Source organism: Mustela erminea, chromosome 3 (genome assembly GCF_009829155.1).
Source record: "Mustela erminea isolate mMusErm1 chromosome 3, mMusErm1.Pri, whole genome shotgun sequence".
Taxonomy (NCBI): domain Eukaryota; kingdom Metazoa; phylum Chordata; class Mammalia; order Carnivora; family Mustelidae; genus Mustela; species Mustela erminea.
Window position 1 is genome coordinate 59,321,178 of NC_045616.1, and position 9,117 is coordinate 59,330,294.

The following is a 9,117-nucleotide window of genomic DNA, read 5'->3' on the forward strand; positions in this document are numbered from 1 at the left end:
GAAATGTGAATAAAGTATGGACTTTGGTTAATACTAAGGTATCAATACTGGTTCATTCATCATGATAAGTGTACCATATTAATGTAATAGGTAATAATAGGGAAACTGGGTAGGGGGGTAAATGGTAACTCTCTGGACTATCGTCCCAATAATCCTATAAATCTAAAACTGTTCTAAAATAAAAAGATTTTTTTAAATGAAGTGAAGGCATTGGAAAATAAACTTGAGAAAATATCCTAGAGAGTAAAACAAAAAGAAAGGGAAAGAAAATAAGAACAAAGATTAGAAATTTAATCTAATAAGGTCTGATACTCAAGTAACAAGAAGTCCAGGGGAAAAAAAGTATAGGAATAAACAAAGGAAGAAATTGTTAAATAAAATACCTCAGAACTGAAGGATATGATCTCCAGGTGGAAAAAGCCCAGTCAAGGCCCAATACAATGAATGAAAAATCCTTATAGAGCCTCATCATTGTAAAATTTCAGAATACCTGAGTGGTTTACAGAAAGATCAACCCATTTCAGGCTGTAACAGCATCCCCCACCTTTCCCCTACACTCTTGACCTCCCCATCCCATCCTGCTCACCTTTGTCTCTGTTCTAAAGCATTCATTTAACTTTGCAACCTTCTAACTTTTTGTATAATATATTTATTATATTGTTTACCATCTGGAACAACTCGTCCCTCCAAGAAATTAAGCTGCATGAAGGTAGATATCTTGTATTTTTGTTCACCAATATATTCAAAGTATCTTGAGCAATGACTGCCACAAAAATTATGCTTACTACAAACCTAGTGAATAAATATAAAAGCTTCCAGAGAGCAACAGCAGGTCACATATAAAGGAATGGTTATCATATCTGGCAATGGACTTCTCAGTAGCAACATTAAAAGGTAGAAAACAATGGAACCATGCATCCAAAATTCTAAAAGTAAATTATTTACAACCTAGAATTCTATATTCAGCTAATATGAGGGCAGAATTTTAAAAAACATGTTTAGAAAGGAAAGAATCTAAAAACGCTGCCTCCCCTTCAGTCCTTCTCAGGGGCCTACTAAAATACGTACTCTATCAACATGAGGGAGACAACAAGAAAGAGGAAGGGCTGAAGTCAGAAACAGGCTATTCAACACAGGGAGAGACAAATGCAATGCAAAGATCATAAAAGGACATACCTCAAAGACAGCTGTGCAACAACAGGCCTAGAGAGCAAGGCAAGAAGACAGATGCAGAGTGGTAGGCAATTACAGGAAAGATGTTACAAAACAAACAACAGACATTTTGAATCTACCAAAAGGAGATTTACATATCTTGTCTGAAGGGTTGTTAATAAAGTTATGGGTGCCTGGCTGGCTCAGCTGGTTAAGCGACTGCCTCCAGCTCAGGTCAAGATTCCAGAGTCCCGGGATAGAGTTCCGCATTGGGCTCCCAGCTCCATGGGGAGTCGGCTTCTCCCTCTGACCTTCTCCTCCCTTATACTCTTTCTCACTGTCTCTCTCTCAAATAAATAAATATAATCTTTTTTAAAAAAATTTAAAAATTAATTAAGTAATTAAGTAATTAATTAAAGTTAAAAAGGAAGGGTGCCTGGCTGGCTCAGTCAGTGGAGGGTGCAGCTCTTGATCTTGGGGTTGCAGGTTTGAGCCTCACACTGGGGGTAGAGATTACTTAAATAACATCTTAAAATATATAGGATACATTAAAAAGGTATAAAACATACATTCATAAAGATACATAAGAGGTAGATAATACAGAAGAACTAAGGTAGGGACAGCTGGGTGGCTCAATCAGTTAAGCGTCTATCTTCAGCTCAGGTCATGACCTGGGATGGAGTCCAACATGGGCTCCTTGCTCAACAGGGAGCCTGCTTCTCCTTCTGCCTGCCATTCCCCCTACTTGTGCATTCTCTCACAAATAAGTAAATAAAATCTTAGAAAAAAACGAAACAAAACTAAGGTAATTATAAACTCTAGGGAAAAAACCCAAAATATTATATTACAAATAAATAGTACAATATACCTGGCTTACCTGTACACATTATGCACATGGTTAAATGATGTAAACACTAAATAGTCATTTAACTAAAAATTAGCATGGAACTAATCTGCAAATAAGAGGTGATGAAAAGTGCAGTGTTTAAAGGTGGAGGCTTGTGTAACAAACCTAAATTCTCATCTCCTATAATAGGAAATTGGTAAATAATACTTAAAACTGCAGTAGGATGGGGAGATAGCTGTGTAAGTAAGCAGGTTATTTAAAAACCTAGAAGTGAAAAAGAGTTGAACAAAAAATAAAGAGCTGAATAGTCTATTCACTCTGCAGGAGCCTTTCTCAGCAATGGTTCTTTAAGAGAATGAAGCCTTAATGCCCTAAGGCATCCATTTTAGGTAAGGAACTACCTTCTTTCCAATGCTTGAAAGTGTTCCTAGTTTTAAACCATCAAGGGGGGAGTTAAGGAAACAGCACTGCAACTTATGTTCCAGATGAGGAACACTGGTTGAAAAAGGCTGCTTCTGCAGAGTGGGATTTAGGAGAGAGGACTGGGGCAAAAGATTATTACTTTTCATTTTAAGCCCTGTAGTCTTATTTTACTCTTTAAATTACATACAAGTATCCCTTTGATAAACATTAACATTACATTAAGAAATAAAATAGCAAAAAGTAGTAAAGGAACTCTGAATATAGAACATATTAAAAACATAAGCACAGAAATGAGAATCATAGGAATCTAGAAATAGTCTCTCATTAGGAAAAAAACAATTTTTCTAAAAAAGTATGGAATTCATGAAATACCTATTTACAGAGTTATCTCTAGACAGCACTGTACTACTAAGCTTTATGTCATCTGAGATGCCTAAAAAGGACAGAAAAGGTAAGATAAATAATAACAGAATTCAACAATTTATATAAGATATAAGTACTGTACATGAAACCTTTTAACATGAAATTTGAAGCTACACATACTTCCCATTTCATTCAACTAAGATGTACTTAGTGTGCCAATAATCTACCACATACACTAAGAGTACAAAAGGAATATAAGATATACTCCCTATTCTGAAGAAGTTTATTTATGTGTACATATGATAACCTATTTTATTTAGGTAATATTTCTACTCACCTGACCATTTATGTACTCAGATTTACAATAAAAAATTTACAGCATTTTACAAAAAATGGTTTTAAAGCATCTCTTCATGATTTTAAAAAAAAAAAAGTGGCAGCAACATAGAAGATTAACCAGAAAACCAACAAAACCAATAGGAAGGAGACTACTAAAATGGTTCAGATGAGAGATGATGAGGGGAAAGCAGAAGGAAAGGAGATTATAGCAAAGTGGCTAAGGAGTGGGAAATTCTCCAGGGTGAAAGCAAGGGAGAAAGCTAGCATTACTGCCAGGTTTCCATCCTGGGTGACTAGGTAGACAGTGGTACCACTGACCATGACAGGCGATACAGAGAAGAGCAGGATTGAGGGAAAACATGAGTTCACATTTGGACTACTGTTTGCAGTACCTTGAGAACATCCTGGGGGAGATGTCCAATAGGCAGTTGAATATAAGGATCTGGAATGCAGGAGAAAAGTCTGAGATAGAAAAAAGATTTGGGAACTGGCAACACATACCTGTTAATGGATGAGATCACCTAGGAAGAGAATATAGTAAAGGACAGGAGCCTGACATCAGGTAACTAAAGATTACAATAAATGTCCCTCTGGATAAAACTTTCCCAGAGTTATATGTACTTCTATAGGATAAAAGCCAATATATAATGCTAAATGACAAAAAAATCAAACTGCAAAACATCATGCACAGTACAAACCCATTTTTACAAATAAGTTGTTAAAAAAAAAAAGTATTAGCAAAGACACAGAAGAAAAATATGGAGGGCCAACACCAAACTGTTAATGATGGTATCTGTGATTATGCATGTCTTTCACATCCTCATTATGTATCTCTACAGTATTTTAGTTTTGTTTTGTTTTTGTAAACAAAAACAAAATGCACTCTCACTAAATGCACTACTTCTGTAAACAGGAGAAAAGATAATTTTGTTCCTTTCCTAAAGAAAGTATAGTGCATATCCTTAAAATATTAAAAAAAAATTATGAAAATCTGTTAGAAAAACACATTGACACTGGACTATAAATGAGCAAATAGTACAACTAATAAAATTATGAAAAAATATTCAAAGCACAATTGGTAGTATCAATGTAATATGAGTTAGAACACGTATCATTTGTTGCCTACTAAATCAGAACACAATTTTTCTTTTTAGCAATCTCTACACCCAACATGAGGCTCAAACTCACAATCAAAAGTTGCATGATCAACTGAGCCAGTCAGCCACCCCCATAATTTTTTTTAATAGTAAAAGCGCTCAGTGTTTTTAAGAGTACGATAAAAAGAACATCTCAGATACTACTGATAGGAAGTAAACGGGTATACCCTCTCATTAAAACAATGTGACAACATGTATCTACAGTTCCAAAGAGATTCCATTTGATATTAACAATTCTTTTTAAAAATTTAAGAAAATAATCCAAAGCAACTGAAAACATGCAAAGATATTTCATCAAATCATTAACTGAAACCATCTAAACCCCAATATTAGGACACAAAAGAAAATTACCCAGGCATCCAAAGTAATTCTACTTTTAGAGAAACACTAGCAATTGTGTGGGGGAACACATCACAAATAACTTTCAACTTGAAATGTTCCTAATAGTGCAAAATTGCAGAAGAACCTAACAGCGTATTAATACAATAATTAAATCATCTTTCTCAAACTGATCTGAGGACCCCTGGAAGACCTCAGAACTTTTTAGGGGGTCAGTGGGGTCCTTCCTTTTCCAAACACCTATCTATGCATGGCTGGATTTTGCTAATGTGCTTTAGCAGACAAGATAACCCACCAGATTAAAGGGAGAAGCAAGTAAGAGAATCCAGCTGTCTTCTACAAAGCCAGACATTAGTGATCTGCAAAAATAAAAAACAATGCCACCCGTCTCACTAAATTTTAAATACATTTTTCAGAAATATTATTTAATTAAACATGTGAAGGGCTTTTAATGCATAATTTTTTGGAAACTTTCTGAGTTTTAATTTATAAAATACTAAATATATTGCATTATAGAGAAACTCTTTTAGTTCTAAATTTTTAAATTTGTAAAGGGATCCTGAGACTCACTGGGTTAAGAAACTGTGATACTATCATATTATGTAACATTGGGATTATAATTAAGTGGGAACGGAGCTTTATCTGTAATGTAACTGTTTCAAAAGATATTTTGCTCATGCATTACTTGTATAATCAAACATCAAGTTATACTTATTAAGATTTTTTAAAACATAGGAAACACTTAAATTTAAGCAAGAAAAGCACGTAATCCAACTCTATAAAATCACTGTAATTAAGAAAATGCCACGAGAAAAAAACCTGGAAGGTAAAAAGTCAAAATATTAACTGTGGCTGATTATCTTTAAATGGTGAAATTATGGCTTATTATTTTTTCATAATCTTTATTATGTTAAGATTTTGTTCTGGACCCTAGGCATGCAGTTTAATATCTACGGGAGGGGGAAAAAAGGGAGAAATGGGGTGAAAAAAATACATAGTTTTCCTGGGTCAAAAACCATTACACTTCCGCCAATTCAGAAGACAACAGGCTCAAAATAATAATTTAAGGAAGCTAAATCGACGAACCAATTTCCTATTTTGTTAAATGAAAAAGATGAACTTATCAAGTGTATGGACTGACTGGTTTCCATATGAGTCAAACAAGAACACTCAGTCTGGAATAATTTGCTATCACGGTAGTACAAGTACGTTAATAGTTTAAAAGTTAGGTCATCTTTCAGAATTTTTCAGAGGTACCAAAGAAAAGGGAGAAAGAAGAACACCGCCGCATCCTTCTGTACAAAATGATGAGAAAATGCATCGGTGCGAGAATAGGGTTTGCGAAAGAGCAAGGGCAGTGATGACAGATTCTGCTACAGCCGAGTCCTCCCAGTGCAGAAACTACCTCTCCGCGGGAACCACAGTCCCTTCAGGTAGGCACAGCCCCTCCCCTGGCGGGACACCCTTCTCCCTGCACCCGCCGCGGCCCCCTGGACGCTCCCCGGCAGCCGACCACTCGGGGCGACTCGAGGCTGTCTGGGTGGGTGGGACCCGGCAAAAAGCCGCTGAGATTGCCCTCCCTGCCCGGTCCGGCCCTCCAAGCTCTACAGAGCGGACGCGAGGTTTGAGGGTCGTGATTCCCTGTTCAACTCTGCGGCCTGGGAAAGAGAACAAGTCGGGGGCCCAGGCTCGGCCCTTGGAGGAAAAGGAGGGCCAGAGCCGGCACCCAGGTCGACGGGTCCAGCGGCCACCCCGCCCCCTCCGTGAGTGCAGCAGGAGTGAGGAGAGGCCAAGTTGCTTGTTAATGGGGCTCTTACCTCCCCACACCCCAGAGGAGCTCTCTGGGGACTCGATGCGACGCCGGGCAGAGGAATGAAGAGCGACCCCGGCCGGGAACCCGGGGTGCGCTACGTCGGCTCAGGGTTTGTTTTTCCCCCCGACCTGTTGGGGCAGGGGGGGGGGGGGGAGAAGAGCTGAGAGCGCAGGCGCACAAGAGGCTTTCCTACGGCTCACAGCCCTCCTCCCTCTGCGTCCACGGCCTCCGCCAGGTCCCGAAGCGCCTGCGCGCTGCTCTGCGGAGTCCGGGCTGTGGGTGCCGAGCTTCTTACCGGAAGTGCCTGGGAAGGTTGTGGGATGATGAGGCAGCTTGAAGACCGGCTTTAGACGAGGACTCGGTTTCCCACTAGACGCCTGGAAGCCGGAATCGGGAGGCAGACTGCGTCAGTGTCCGGCTTCCTTTGCCCTTCGTTGACCTAGACTCAGCTTCCCCCGCCCCCCTCCGCCGCTGGCGCGGCGCACCGGCCTGTACCGGACACGCCTGCCGCCGGGCAGCTAACCAGGCCTGCTCCCCTGAAAGCCTTTTTGCTTCACACTGGCCACCCTCCTCTTCTTCTCGGCCGCAACAAAAATGCTCCCACCCACCCCTGAGCTGCAAGCCTTTCAGCTGACTGCCTGTTCCCAGCGCTGCTGCCCTTCCCTCTCGTTGCTTTAGTTCTGCTTTTCTAACAGTGACCACAAGGACAGCTGCCTCCCCGCGTCTAAGAACAAAAGCTAACCAACTGGAGAAATAAATGCTACTCATGCGATGTATGTTTGTGCTTGTTAAGCTTTACTATTTTTACAAGTTTTCTATAAATTTAAATGAGGGAAGAAGAGATAATCTCTATGGTAAGAATAATCCATCTGTTGCCAAAAAGTTTTACCAGCTCATAATTCATACTAGTCTTTAAAAAAAATTTTCAAAAGTTAGGGAGAACGGGGTACCCAATTAATTCAGGGGAGGTCATGATTTCGGGGACCTGATCCCCAGGATCCTGAGATGGAGACCCGTTTGGGGCTCCTAGCTGAGTGCAGCGTGGGCTTGACATTGTCTTTCCCTCTCCCTGTGATCCTCCGGTTTGTGCTTGAGCTCTCTCTCTCTCAGCTCTTTTAAAAAATTTCAGTTACATCAGTAGTATTCCATTCAGATGTGATTTATGGTGAAGGATTTAAGATTCAGTTCAAATTCTAAATCTGCAATTTGCAATTACAGTTTGTGATTGTTCAGAAATACTAAATCTTGATTTTTTTCTCTAGCCTTGATTTTACTAAAATGGAATTGTGTTGTTTTAGTCTAACAGTAAAACTTATTGATGGCGTAAAATAATTTATTGAGCATCTACTATGTGACAGTCACTGCATTAGATGCTTTGCTTACATTATCTCATTTATTCCTAAGCAAGTCTACAAGTACAGTATGCATTTTCTGTATGTGTTAGGGGTTATTTACAGAGAAATAAAATGGGGTAACTGCCATTATGGAATCACCATATATACCAGAGACTCATACATACAAATGTTTATTTGGGATAGAAGGATTTATATAGAACTATTCATATAGTATAATACATACTTACATATGTAGTGTGAGGACAAAGAATTGAAACAAAACAGTGAGATCTTAGAGATTAATAGGAAAAATATACACATGAATGGTCGGTTCACAAAGCAGGAAATTTCAGTGCCTACTGTATATTTTACTAATGTTCAAACTCATTAATAATGAAATGAAGACAAAAGAGATATTATTTCCAGTGGATCTAATTAGCCAGTTCACTTAAAATGTGCATATATTCCACTGGTGAAGGTAGAGTGAAATGAGCACTCATCCTTTTGGGGATATAAATTAGGACAAAGATTTTGGAAAGTTATTTGTCAAATCAGAGCAAGAAATGTTCACATGATCTAAATTAATAATTTCCCTTCTAGAAATTTTAAGAACATATTGCAGAATACAAAGATTTATATGAAATAACAATAAAGTAAGCAAACTCCCCCAAACTAGAATGCCTTTCATATAAGAATGCAATTATACTTTGTATCACATTTGTTTATGGGTATTTCCTCTGTGCAGTGCATTGTGCTGGGAGTTGTAAGGATTACAAAAATGGATAATTCATGAAATTTGCCCTAAGAAGTTCACAATTCCATGTCATTCTCTTATTTACTAACATAAATAGTTGAGAGGTTGCTGCAATATAATAAAATTGCAAGCTCTTCTTGTAGCTTCTTTGTCAATTAAATTTCCTATGATTTCTCTCGTTGATTGAAATGAAGAAGAAATCTGCACATGGAATGCAATGTCAACTAAAAATATTAATGAAAAAGAGTCCTTGCAAAGTTTGAGTAATACTTACTGGAAAACTCCATGTGTCATATTTGACCTCTAAAGATCCCAATTTATAACTAAATGGTTTCGACTTCAGGAAATCATTCTAGTTGTAACTTTTTTGGCCAATTTATTCCTTAGACTTTAACTAATCATCGCTTAGACCATAGCATTTTTTATTATTTTGAAAGGTAACCAGAATCTTGATTATTTTAAGAGGCTTAAATTCCAGTAATGTGCACTTACAAAGCTCTTCCCTTTCCATTAGTAATCTGGATGGCGAAAATACCAGAAACAAATGAGAATAACAATTACAATTATTCATTTGTTTCATGGCTGGTCTTATACTA

General features: G+C 38.2%; 1 protein-coding gene across 6 annotated transcripts in view; it reads right to left on the reverse strand.

The window, feature by feature from the left end:
* Positions 1-6,817, reverse strand: part of ZFYVE16 (zinc finger FYVE-type containing 16) — a 51,696-nt gene extending 44,879 nt beyond the window's left edge. For 3 of the 6 annotated variants that reach the window (XM_032335853.1, XM_032335858.1, XM_032335859.1), the window contains exons 1-2: positions 6,438-6,547; positions 3,517-3,566 (exon numbers count right to left, since the gene is read on the reverse strand). The gene's annotated coding sequence lies outside the window, so the exon portion shown is untranslated. Of the gene's footprint in view, positions 1-3,516; positions 3,567-6,437; positions 6,550-6,728 lie in introns of those variants that run through there. The other 3 variants (XM_032335855.1, XM_032335856.1, XM_032335854.1) reach the window with 3 other exon arrangements.
* Between the last annotated feature and the right edge of the window lie 2,300 nt (positions 6,818-9,117).